Source organism: Rhineura floridana, chromosome 4, assembly GCF_030035675.1.
Source record: "Rhineura floridana isolate rRhiFlo1 chromosome 4, rRhiFlo1.hap2, whole genome shotgun sequence".
Classification (NCBI taxonomy): domain Eukaryota; kingdom Metazoa; phylum Chordata; class Lepidosauria; order Squamata; family Rhineuridae; genus Rhineura; species Rhineura floridana.
In genome coordinates, this window is record NC_084483.1 from 39,647,353 (window position 1) to 39,661,362 (window position 14,010).

Sequence of the window (14,010 nt, forward strand, 5' to 3'; positions counted from 1 at the left end):
ATAATAGTTTTAAAGAATCTTAGCCTGAGAAAGATTATTTGCACTATTTAACTTTCTTTACCTGAGCTATGAAGCCGGGGGGTGGAACACTTCTAGATGGCCTAATGCTGACTGTTGTTTCTCAGTTCCCCCTGACCAGCCTTCTAGCCTGAGCTGAGAGATTTAAGAAAGTCTTCCATTACTTGCACCTTTAGAGCTCATTTTCCCTCTGCCTATCTGTCTTTTTCAGACAGCCTTCTGGCCTGCTTAGCTTAGAAGAAATTCCTTCAGTTTTGCCTGGAGGGACCAAGGGGAGTATTGTGAGGAGCATCTGACTCGGAATTGATTTGCTCAAGTGTTTTGTGAGGTGTGTTTCCAGCAGTCTGGGGAACTGGAGAAAATGCAGACCTCGAGGCATCCGTGGGAGCAGGCATTTTTTTTAAAAAAAAATCCTGCTGATCGCTTCTGATCCTGCCCTGTGTCAGTTTTGGATACACCAGCAAAATAAAAATCATTTGATGTGTGGCAAGCTGTGCTCGGCATATGCTTGGAAATCCATGAACGCGAGGGGAGCTGAATTAAAAATAATTGAGTAAAGAAAAAAAACCAACAACAACATCAAGATACAACATTTGGTGTTTCCTTAGGTTCCTGCTGTGAACAGTGTCTGTCTGGAATTTAATGTTCAAGGAGCTGTGTGTGTGTGTATAGATTGAGCCTTAAGCGCAATAAATTCTTGGGGTCTTGCACAGACTGGCAACCTGCCCTATTTCTCTCCTGCTAGATGAAAGGCAATAACACTACCCAACTTTTCCTCTCTGCAAGCAGGCCCAAGATGATGACAGCTTTCCACTTGATTGCCTATGTGGCAGCAGAATCAAAGGAATAAGCCATACAGACACACTCACACCCCTGCAGTGAAGCTGTAATACCTGATCTTTGTCCTCTGGCATCAGAAATGCACAGCCTGTGTCTCTCGGCCTGATTTCCAGCCTCGCTTTTGTCTTCTAGCTTTATGCTAGTACCTTGTACCATTACATGTTGCACGGCTTAGTCCACAGTATGAATATATGTGTGTTGTTTCTTTTTTTGGGGGGGGGCATAGTTCCAAGGCACACTTACTTGGAAGTAAGCCCCTTTGAACAAAGGGATTTATTTCCAGCTAAACATGCACAGAATTGGGCTGAACAACAATGATAAAACCCTGAAAACATTTACAGGTCATATTCATAAACTGAAACAAATTATGGAACTGTAAGGACACCATGAGCAACTACAATAAAAATGGAGTTGCAGCCGGTTATTTGAGTAGCTTTGAGCACAGTCACACATGGGTTTGTGCATGCACAGGCCAGTCTGTGGAGCCGCTGCTACTTAAAATGTGGCATATTAATTTAGACTAGGTATGGGAAAGCTAGATATTGCTGGACTACAGCTCCCATCATCCCTGACTATTGGCCATGCTGGCTGGGGCTGATGGAGTCCAACTGCATCTGTTTTAGATAATACCGATCTGGATAGACTGACAGGCTAATGTCCTGACTGGCATGAAATGCAGAGCACTTTGGCCAGGAGTTCTGGGCTAAGATGGGAAACAAATGACATATAGTGTGGAATGCTCAATGGGCCAACTCTCATTGACGAAGTACTTGCTACAAAAAGCATGGTTTTACATGACAAATGATCACAAAAGGCGCATGGCCAACAGGATGCAAGGCTTGTTCACCAACTGGGAAAGAACTAAAGACAGGGACTGGAGTGTGGAAATGTGTAGGTCCAACGCTTGCTAAGCTATTTCATGGTAGGAAATAGAGTAGCCCTCCTTGGTCCTCTGATGTGCACACACCACAGCACAATGCAACCTTATTAGCAGATGAAAGTATAATCTAACCTTGCGCCAGTGATTTCAGTAGAGGGTGTGCCGTGGTTGTCTGGACCATGCAAGGACTATTAGAATGCAATCCATCACCAGCCAGTCCTCCTAAGAACATAAGAAGAGCCTGCAGGATCAGGCCAGTGGCCCATCTAGTCCAGCATCCTGTTCTCACAGTGGCCAACCAGGTGCCTGGGGGAAGCCCGCAAGCAGGACCCGAGTGCAAGAACACTCTCCCCTCCTGAGGCTTCCGGCAACTGGTTTTCAGAAGCATGCTGCCTCTGACTAGGGTGGCAGAGCACAGCCATCACGGCTAGTAGCCATTGATAGCCCTGTCCTGCATGAATTTGTCTAATCTTCTTTTAAAGCCATCCAAGCTTGTGGGAGCAAATTCCATAGTTTAACTATGCGCTGAGTAAAGAAGTACTTCCTTTTGTCTGTCCTGAATCTTCCAACATTCAGCTTCTTTGAATGTCCACAAGTTCTAGTATTATGAGAGAGGGAGAAGAACTTTTCTCTATCCACTTTCTCAATGCCATGCATAATTTTATACACTTCTATCATGTCTCCTCTGACCCGCCTTTTCTCTAAACTAAAAAGCCCCAAATGCTGCAACCTTTCCTCGTAAGGGAGTCGCTCCATCCCCTTGATCATTCTGGTTGCCCTCTTCTGAACCTTTCCCAACTCTATAATATCCTTTTTGAGATGAGGCAACCAGAACTGTACACAGTATTCCAAATGCGGCCGCACCATAGATTTATACAATGACATTATGATATAGGCTGTTTTATTTTCAATACCTTTCCTAATTATCGCTAGCATGGAATTTGCCTTTTTCACAGCTGCCGCACACTGGGTTGACATTTTCATCGTGCTGTCCACTACAACCCCAAGGTCTCTCTCCTGGTCGGTCACCGCCAGTTCAGACCCCATGAGCGTATATGTGAAATTAAGATTTTTTGCTCCAATATGCATAATTTTACACTTGTTTATATTGAATTGCATTTGCCATTTTCCCGCCCATTCACTCAGTTTGGAGAGGTCTTTTTGGAGCTCTTCACAATCCCTTTTTGTTTTAACAACCCTGAACAATTTAGTGTCGTCAGCCAACCTGGCCACTTCACTGCTCACTCCTAATTCTAGGTCATTAATGAACAAGTTGAAAAGTACAGGTCCCAATACCGATCCTTGAGGGACTCCACTTTCTACAGCCCTCCATTGGGAGAACTGTCCGTTTATTCCTACTCTCTGCTTTCTGCTTCTTAACCAATTCCTTATCCACAAGAGGACCTCTCCTCTTATTCCATGACTGCTAAGTTTCCTCAGAAGTCTTTGGTGAGGTACCTTGTCAAACGCTTTTTGAAAGTCTAAGTACACTATGTCCACTGGATCACCTCTATCTATATGCTTGTTGACACTCAAAGAATTCTAATAGGTTACTGAGACAGGACTTTCCCTTGCAGAAGCCATGCTGGCTCTGCTTCAGCAAGGCTTGTTCTTCTATGTGCTTAGTTAATCTAGCTTTAATAATACTTTCTACCAGTTTTCCAGGGACAGAAGTTAAGCTAACTGGCCTGTAATTTCCGGGATCCCCCCTGGATCCCTTTTTGAAGATTGGCGTTACATTTGCCACTTTCCAGGCCTCAGGCACGGAGGAGGACCCGAGGGACAAGTTACATATTTTAGTTAGCAGATCAGCAATTTCACATTTGAGTTCTTTGAGAACTCTCAGGTGGATGCCATCCGGGCCCAGTGATTTGTCAGTTTTTATATTGTCCATTAAACCTAGAACTTCCTCTCTCGTTACCACTATTTGTCTCAGTTCCTCAGAATCCCTTCCTGCAAATGTTAGTTCAGGTTCAGGGATCTGCCCTATATCTTCCACTGTGAAGACAGATGCAAAGAATTCATTTAGCTTCTCTGCAATCTCCTTATTGTTCTTTAGTACACCTTTGACTCCCTTATCATCCAAGGGTCCAATCGCCTCCCTAGATGGTCTCCTGCTTTGAATGTATTTATAGATTTTTTTGTGGTTGGTTTTTATGTTCTTAGCAATGTGGTCCTCAAATTCTTTTTTAGCATCCCTTATTGTCTTCTTGCATTTCTTTTGCCAGAGTTTGTGTTCTTTTTTATTTTCTTCATTCGGACAAGACTTCCATTTTCTGAAGGAAGACTTTTTGCCTCTAAGAGCTTCCTTGACTTTGCTCGTTAACCATGCTGGCATCTTCTTGGCCCTGGCGGTACCTTTTCTGATCTGCGGTATGCACTCCAGTTGAGCTTCTAATATAGTGTTTTTAAACAACTTCCAAGCATTTTCGAGTGATGTGACCCTCTGGACTTTGTTTTTCAGCTTTCTTTTTACCAATCCCCTCATTTTTGTGAAGTTTCCTCTTTTGAAGTCAAATGTGACCGTGTTGGATTTTCTTGGCAATTGGCCATTTACATGTATGTTTAATTTAATAGCACTGTGGTCACTGCTCCCAATCGGTTCAACACCACTTACATCTCGCACCAGGTCCCGGTCCCCACTGAGGATTAAGTCCAGGGTTGCCGTCCCTCTGGTCGGTTCCATGACCAACTGGTCTAGGGAATAGTCATTTAGAATATCTGGAAACTTTGCTTCTTTGTCATGACTGGAACACATATGCAGCCAGTCTATGTCCGGGTAGTTGAAGTCACCCATTACTACCACATTTCCTAGCTTGGATGCTTCCTCAATTTCATATCTCATCTCAAGGTCTCCCTGAGCATTTTGATCAGGGGGACGATAGATTGTTCCCAGTATTAAGTCCCTCCTGGGGCATGGTATCACCACCCACAACGATTCTGTGGAGGAGTCTGCCTCTTTTGGGGTTTCAAGCTTGCTGGATTCAATGCCTTCTTTCACGTATAGAGCGACTCCGCCACCAATACGTCCTTCCCTGTCCTTCCGATATAGTTTATATCCAGGGATAACCGTATCCCACTGGTTTTCTCCATTCCACCAGGTCTCCGTTATGCTCACTATATCAATGCTCTCCTCTAAGACCAAGCACTCCAGTTCTCCCATCTTGGTTCGGAGGCTCCTAGCATTAGCGTACAGGCACTTGTAAGCAGTGTCTCTCTTCAAGTGTCTTTGGCACTTGTGGTTTGGCCTGTGGTAATTTTGCTCTTCTGAATTTATATCCTGTGCCCCTGCTCTCACAATGCCTACTTCTAGGCCTACCCCTTTTAAAATGTCATCATTTCTTTGGTCTTTATCCCAGGGGGGAGGTTTATTCTGAACCGGACCTTCCTCAGCTGCTGTTGGGTTTCCCCCCTCAGTCAGTTTAAAAGCCGCTCTGCTACCTTTTTAATTTTAAGTGCCAGCAGTCTGGTCCCATTCTGGTTCAAGTGTAGCCTGTCCCTTTTGTACAGGCCCGGCTTGTCCCAAAATGTTCCCCAGTGCCTAACAAATCCAAACCCTTCCACCCGACACCATCGTCTCGTCCACGCATTGAGACTGCAAAGCTTTGCCTGTCTGGCTGGTCCTGCGCGTGGAACCGGTAGCATTTCAGAGAAAGCCACCTTGGAGTTCCTGGCTTTCAGCATCCTACCTAGCAACCTAAATTTTGCTTCCAGGACCTCACGGCTGCATTTCCCCATGTCGTTGGTGCCAATGTGCACCACGACCACTGAGTCCTCCCCAGCACTGTCTACCAAACTATCTAAACGACGGGCAATATCCGCATCCTTCGCACCAGGCAGGCAAAACACCTTGCGGTCTACACGCCCATCACACACCCCACTGTCTATGTTCCTAATGATCGAATCACCCACTACAAGGATCCCTCCACCCGCTGGAGGTATATCCTCGGCATGAGAGGATAGCTGCTCATCCCCCAAGGAATGGGTCCCTTCTAAGGGATCGTTTCCCTCTTCCTCAGCTGGATGCTCTCCTTCCCCGAGACCATCGTTCTCCATGATAGCAGGAGAGCTATCATCGTTGGAGTGGGACACAGCTATAACGTCCCTGAAGGCCTCCTCCACACACCTCTCTGCCTCTCTCAGCTTTTCCAGGTCTGCCACCTTGGCCTCAAGGAAATGAAGTCGTTCCCGGAGAGCCAGGAGCTCATTGCACCGAGAGCACACCCACGACTTCTGTCCAACAGGCAGATAGTCGTACATGCTACAGGCGGTGCAAAACACTGGAAAGCCCCCCCACCCCTGCTGGCTTCTTACCTGCATAGTTTTGTTTAAGGTTTATTACATCAATGGGTTGGAGACTGCGGTTTAGTTGAGGTGAGGGAACAGACGGACAGAGTGGGGGGCCCTGGCCTCCTCGCCCTGCTGCCAAACTCGCTCTGCTGCTTAACTCGCCTTGACGCTCTGCTGCTTAACTCGCCTTGACGCTCTGCTGCTTAACTCGCCTTGACGCTCTGCTGCTTAACTCGCCTTGACGCTTCATCAGCTGGGGCTCCCTCTAGCTTGTGGAGCAGGCTCCCTCGCTAGGGTGCTCTGACTTTATATGTGTGGCTGGTTCCTCCCAGCTACTGCTGCCAGCCAATGATGTGTTACTTGAGGCTGATGGCTCAACTATCAGCCGGGGCTTAACTCGTTAGGATTATCTCAGGCTTCCTTCCTTTGAAGGCAGGAAGGCAGGCTTCCTTCCTGAGCGAGGGGCAGGGCTGTTTAAGCTTTTGGCTGCTTTTAATCTAAGCAAGGGGCTGCGACTTCCAGGCAAGTCTTTTTTGTTTGTTGTTTTCCTACCTAGAAGCCTGACCTTTCTTTAACCTAGGGAAACAGAGCTTGTGGTTGTGTTTCAGGAAGGCTAAAGCTGCCCTTTTTAGCAAGGACTGAGCTGACTCTCTCCCTGTATGTATCGGTGGAGTTTTCTTTTTCCCCTTCTCTCCGAATGGAATTTAGCCTTGTTTACAGTGTCCCCTGAAGCTTTCCTGCTAGGGTGGTGTTGAAAACTAGCTTTCTATAGGCTTCCTTCTCCTAGGATCTGTCTCCTAAGATATAGGTTCTTTCAGGATTTGGCTCCTAGCTCAGGGTGACCTTAGGCTGCCTTATTACTTATTGCTCTGAGCTGTTTTAATTCAATTAAATAATGGAATAAATGGGAGCTACTTACCCTCTTTTCGCTCTGCTGCTTAACTTGCCTTGACGCTTTGTCAGCTGGGGCTCCCTCTAGCTCGTGGAGCAGGCTCTTGGCTATTAACAGAAAGGGGATGAAAGCATCCTTGAGGGGCCATAGGTCAGTGGCAGAGCATCTGCTTTGTATGCAGAAGATCCCAGGTTCAATCCCTGCGAGGGCTGGGAATGTGCCCTTCTGGAAACCCTGGAGATCTGCCAGTCAGCGTAGACAATACTAAACTAGATGGACCAATGGTCTGATTCAGTATTAGGCAGTTTTCCATATTCCTAGATATTCCTATATTCCACTGGTGATCTTGACTAGTGGATCTGAAAGATGTTCCTCAATGAGTGGATCTTTTCCTGCCCTGCAGCAAAACAGTGTTCTCTTTTTTTCTCTCTCTCTCTCATTGAAAAAAGAGTCCATCTGTTATTGACTGCTTCAAGGCCCATTTGTTCATTATGGTATTTCCTAGGGCAGCAAATGATAACCTTCCTCAACATGCTGCCCAAGGAACAAAAGCAATTATCTAAAGTTATGCAGGCAGAGACCATTAAATTAGCCAGCAGCAGATTAACACTGCCAAGCATATTGTTGATTGCAATTGCAATATGAGAGAACAGTGGCCTCTGCAATTACTCTGAAAAGTTGTGCATGGTTCAGGCTGACCTACCTTCCAAGCAAGACTAGAGGTAAAATCAAAGAGCTGCCATTTGAAGAAGGCTTGTTCAACCCCACCAAACCAGACTTGTTGCAAACATATATGCCAAAGTAAACAACCCACAAGCTATCAGAAGTAGAGGAGTCTTCTCACAGAATGTGCACATCACCTCCCTAAAGGGACAACAGAATGAAAGAACTGTCCAAACATGGCAATGAAATAAATGGAAGAGCTAATGAATTCTAACACTCTAGCCTAGAAGAGAGGAACGAAATATAGCCTTTCCAAAGAGGAACTGAGTGAGTAAGACACTGATCCCAGCTCGACGGGCAGAACAATCCAACTCAGGAAGCTGGCGTAAGTTGTGCTGGAGCAAGAGAAGGTGGCGTAAAGTTTCGCTGCATCCAGTTGCCATTCAGGAGCTTCTGGGTTAGCTGAATGCCAACTCAGCCGGGAGCTGTGCATAGGGACCAGAAAGTAAAAGCCTGCTCCCCCAAATATCCCTAATGGGGAGTAAGCCCTCACCATCGACTTCTATTGCAATTATTTTTTTAGACCAACTTTTTTCCTAGCATAACTTTTGCCTGAATTGGGACCTGCAGGAGCACTCTGAACATGAGTTAGATGTGGCCTAAGTCCCCTCACCTTGGCCCCTCCCTGACATGTCCCTTTTTGGGGCCTTACGCCAGCTCCACTTGAGCCGGTCTCAGCTGAGCTGGCTGCATCCTGGCTGAGCCAGGCTGAGGGGCTTAACACCAGTATAGCTCGACTGAGCCAGAGTTCCCCCAGATCCAACTCCCCTCATCCTGGTGTAAATGCGAGTTGGATTGTGTCCTAAGGCACTTGGTTCAAAACGAATACACACACACACTAGTGTAAGAGACAGGTAGGAGCACTTAATGCTACAAGCTCTGGAAGGTTCTGCAATCTAGCCTGTGCATGTGTCAGACCTATATGTGGGATTTAATACTGGAATTCATTTTTTTGTGCTCATGCAACAAAATATCCAGGGATGTAGTCCTAAGTAAGCTAATTGAGAAGTAAGTCCCCTGAAATCAGTGAGATATACTTCCAAGTAAGCATGATTAGGATCAGGCTATAACCATGCTGTGTGTGAATGTGTCTGTTGTAAATGACCTACTTGTGTGAAAACATTATCTTGGTTATTTTCCAAACTGGAACTGAATTAGGCTGCAATCCCATAAACATTTACCTGGGAGTAAAACCCACTGAAAATAATGGCACTTCTGAGTAGATGTGCAAGAATATTAGCCCTGCTCCTTTTAAAAAAATAGGGTTATGCACATAATCTAATTCATTTATCTAGATTAGAATTTGATTTTTTTTTAATGCCAGGGAAAATCATTGCAATTCCATTTCTGTATTTTTGCTTTTGTAAAATATATGTTTCTTTTGAGAAATGGAGCGGTTTATCTATCTGCTCTGGCAGATGCTCCAAATTTTCCAAGATTTGTTCCTCCAGTTTAATTCAAATGCAGATTATTTTTAGATTTTGTGAAAATAGTGCAGAGCAATTTCTATTTAGTCAAATGATAGCAAATTTGGGTTGATTCTGTGATGTGCAAATGGACCCAACAGAAAAGAGAGTCATTTATGCTACCAAAATACATGTACTCAAACAGACCTTTTGTATTATGGTGAAAGAAGTATCCGTTTGATTAGGTTAACAAAATATAGACACAAATCTATACCACTCAAATGTGTATACCAGATTACATTCAAATCTCTTCCATCATAATTTTGAAATGCTGTCTTTTCAGAGTACATCATGGGAGAGCAAAGAAAACAAATAATATATTAAGAGATGGAAATATGTTTATAAGGGTAAAAAAAAAATCAATAAGGGACAGGATAGGAATACGTTTAGTTATCTCAAAGTGAGGGACAATTTTGCTCCTTCCCCTAGCATACAGCTATTTTTATACAGCCCTTTTTGCTGGCATTAGACTCTACTCTCCATTTTAATCATTTGTATTTTACCAATGTTGTACACTTGCTTCCCATTAATACTTTCTTGAGGGAAGCACCAAAGGACTGAACAGCAATTAAATGCACTATCTGGCCTAAATAGTTGGGGTGCATAACTTTTGAAGGCTATTTATTCTATTGTAAATTTTTTCATCCTCATCTTTAGTGGGCATTCCACAAATATATTCAATGGAAATTCAGTTTTCTATCATTACCTGCAGTGCCAATGAAGTTACACCTTCAGAGCAGCTAAATGTACTAAACCTGTCTCTGGCCTTGGTAATTGACTGGATGAGAGCCAGTGCATAAAAGCTCCAACCAGACAAGACTGAGACACTGTTAGCAAGTTGTTCCCCTGACCAGATGAGTGGGATGCATCCTGTTTTAGATAGGGTTACACACTCCCTGAAGGAGCAGGCGTGCAGCTTGGGGGTACTCCTGGATCCAACATTGTCACTGGAACCGCAAGTGGTCTCCGTGGCACAGAGTACTTTCTATCAGCTTCTGCTGATAGTCAGACCTTATCTGGACGGGGATAGCTTTGCTTCGGTTATCTATGCTCTGGTAACCTCTAAGAAGGCTTACTGCAATTTGTTCTATGTAGGGCTGCCTTTGAAGGTTTGGAAACTGCAAAATGCAGCAGCCATTGTTAACAAAAACAGGAAGGCGTGAGCATATAACCCCAGTTCTGGCTCGACTGCACTAGCTGCCAATTAGTTTCCGGGCTCAATGTGAAGTGTTGGTTTTGACTTTCAAAGCCTGATACAGCTCAGGATCTCAATACCTAAAGGGCTGCTGCTTCCCATATGAACCTGTCCAGACATTGTAGTTGTCATGTGAGGCCCTTCTCTATGTCCCACCTCCAAAGAACCACAGAGGGTGGTGACCAGAGCAAAGGCTTTCTCTGTAATAATCCATCTTTGAAATGCTCTCCCCAGGGAGGCATTCCTGGTGCCAACTTTACTATCATTTTGGCACTAGGTAAAAACTTTGCCATTCTCCAGGACATATGGGCAGCTTTGATGACGTTGTTGCAGTAACTTAATAGTGTTTTTAAAAAACACATTGTTACTGTAGTCTGTCTCTCTCACACCCACCCACCCACACAAATTTGCTTTGAGACTTCTTTTTAGTATAAAGTGATATACAAGTCTAAAAGATCCAATAAAAACAACAGAAACTAAGGCACGTATTAATGGACCAAACTTTTGTGGACTAGTAGGGTCTACTTCATCAAACCCATGCATAAAGTGTAATCCTCAGTGTAATATCCACAATTTTTTTAATTGGAGCTAGAATATCCACAAAACAACAACAGTGAGCATTTTACAGCAGTACTGATAAAACAATCAACTTGGTAATGCTGAGCTTTGTGTAGGACAGGAGTGGGGAAACCCCGGCCCGGGGGGCCAAATCTAGCCCTCAAAACTCTCCCCAGACCACACCCCTCTCCCAGTTGGATCCTGGTTGGGTGTTTTTACCTAATTCGAATCTGTCCTTGAACTTTCTCTTGCCTGGCTGGAGGATAGAGAGCGAGAGTGTAGAAACTGTACAAAAAAAAAATTTACATTCATGGCTCTGCTCACTTTTGACTCAAACACCAACAGCAGAGGGGCCTCGGAAGGCTGCCCAGAGTGGAATGTGGCTGAAAAAGATCCCTCCCCACTGGCTGTAAGGATATCAATGGTTTTATTTTCTCCCTTAGATTAAAACTGGAGACACACTTCATTTTCACAAACATATGTAACTTCCTGATATATCCAAGCTGTAATCTTCTGCTTGCTTCCATGAGAACAAGCCCAATGGCACTCAGTGAAACTTATTTCAGATAAAACATTTTTAATGTATCACTTCATTCATTTTATGGACTTCCAGGGCTCTTTTGGTGACAGCACTCACCAGTACAGAGTGCCATCGCCTCTTTTTGTTGCTGCCTATGGCAGCCATTTCGTGCTGGCACCCACAGAACGTTTATCAAGATATGAGTACTGGCACCTCATTTGTTTCCAAAAGAAGCATTGTGGACTTCACCTTTTCAATTCCCAGGCTAAGAAAAAGAATGAAAAAGGCAAAACAGGATCAGACTGTCAGTCCCTTAAACCAGAGGTTCCCAAACTGAGGTCTGCAGCATGTCCACAGTAAATATTCATATTGATTTTTAACTCTTTGCTTTGTTTATTTCTTATATTGTATTTTACTGTATTACAATTTGAATTCTGTGGTATGCAAACTATAACACACTTAAAAACAATATAAGAAATAAAAAATCATACAGCACCTAGCCCACTGCATTACAGTTGCTGCAACAGGCAGAAAACCCGGTAAGTGGGCCACCAAGACCATCAGCAATCTTCAAGTGGTCCTAGGGAGAAAAAGTTTGGGAACCACTGCCTCAAACCAGCTTTCCACAGTGCTGATATCACATTATAGCACTTGCTGATGTCAAGATCTCTGTAGCTGGGAAGCCCCAAGTGGTCAGTTTCAGCAAAGCTTTTGACAAAGTGTCCCATCATATTCTGATTAGCAAGCTAGCTCGATGTGGGCTGGATGGAGTAACTATCAAGTAGAATCATACTCAAAGAGTGCTTATCGATGGCTCCTTCTCAAACTGGGGGGAGGTAACGAGCGGAGTACCACAGGGCTTGGTCCTCGGCCCAGTGCTCTTCAACATTTTTATTAATGGATGAGGAGGTGCAGGGAATGCTTTCACATTTGCAGATGATACAAAATTGGGATAGCTAATACCCTGGAAGACAGAAACAAAATTCTTGACAGGCTAGAGCATTGGGCTGAAAACCAGGGATGAGTGCAAAGTTCTACACTTAGCAAAAAGAAACCAAATGCACAGTTATTAAGATGGGAGATATTGGCTCAGCAATACTACATGCGAGAAGGATCTTGGGATTGTTGTTGATTACGGGCTGAATATGAGTGAACATTGTTTTTTTTTTTTTCAATTAATTTTTATTCTAATTTTCAAAACCAAAATAATACAAAAAGAAAACAACACAAATCAATAACTAATACAATACAAAAAAAATACATATATATAAAAATATTGACTTCCGATTTGTCATAGTTCAGCTATAAATCTATAATATATAACAAACCTATCTCTTAATAGATTATAAAATCACCTTCCTCCAGCGGTTATCTTAGTTGGTTTCAAATCTCATTAACATCATATCATTTTAATATTCCACAAAAAGTCAAAGAGAAGTTTCCAATCCTTGAGATATATATCAATCAATTTTTTTTCTAAATAAACATGCCAATTAATCCAGCTCATCAAATCTACTAAATCCAGTAATTTCAAAACACTATAATTCAACTATAAATCTATAATATATAACAGACCTATCTCTTAATAGATTATAAAATCACCTTCCTCCAGCAGTTATCTTAGTTGGTTTCAAATCTCATTAACATCCTATCATTTTAATCTTCCACAAAAAGTCAAAGAGAAGTTTCCAATCCTTGAGATATATGTCAATCAATTTTTTTTTCTAAATAAACATGTCAATTAATCTAACTCATCAAATCTACTGAGTCCAGTAGTTTCAAATCGCTCTTCTGTCATTATCCATATTGGGTCCATCTTCCATCTTTACGCACCCAAAAATCTTGCTGTCATAGTCATATAATAAAAGTCTGATAGGAATTTCCTCCATCACAGATATTTTCTTACCATCAAATCCAAACGTAACACTGAAGTATTGTTTCAAAGCCGCATCTCTGCTCCTCTTTTCCACATGATACACTAGTACATTTCTTGAAGGTTTTTCCATTGACACAAAACAGGGATTAATTCTATTAACTTTCTCCATTTCAAGTTCCATCAAATCCTTCCAGTCCAGGAATTTTTTTGAACCGATAATATCTTTATCTCCAATCTCTTCAATTCCTTCAGAGACAGCGCTGTATTCCAAACTGTAATATTTATCTCCAGGATCCGTCACAACCAGGAAATCCAAATCTTTTTTCATGTCCATATTTAAGCCAATCTCCATAGATTGAACCTTGCCTTTAATTTCTCTTTCATCCTTTTTTTGTTTTCCAGATCTATCTTTATTCTCCTTTCTCATAGAATCCTGAGTTTCTTTCAGCTCCTGTCTCATTTCATGAAATTCAGTTCTCCATGCTTGTCTATTATTTCTCAGTTCTTGTTTTATTGAGTTAATCCCATCCATTATTTTCTGAAGCATGTCTAGAAATAAAGTCCCTTCTTGTACATCCATGATCTTCTTAATTGCCATTCTTAAAACCAAAAGAACAAAACTCCTTCAATTTTCAATGTCCCAAGCAAAGAGCAGTTTATTTCTTTATCCAGTTACAAAGGAGTTAATCTTTCCAACCAACGTCACACGCTAGACAGTCCTTATCTCTTAAATGTCCAGAAGTGCAAAAACA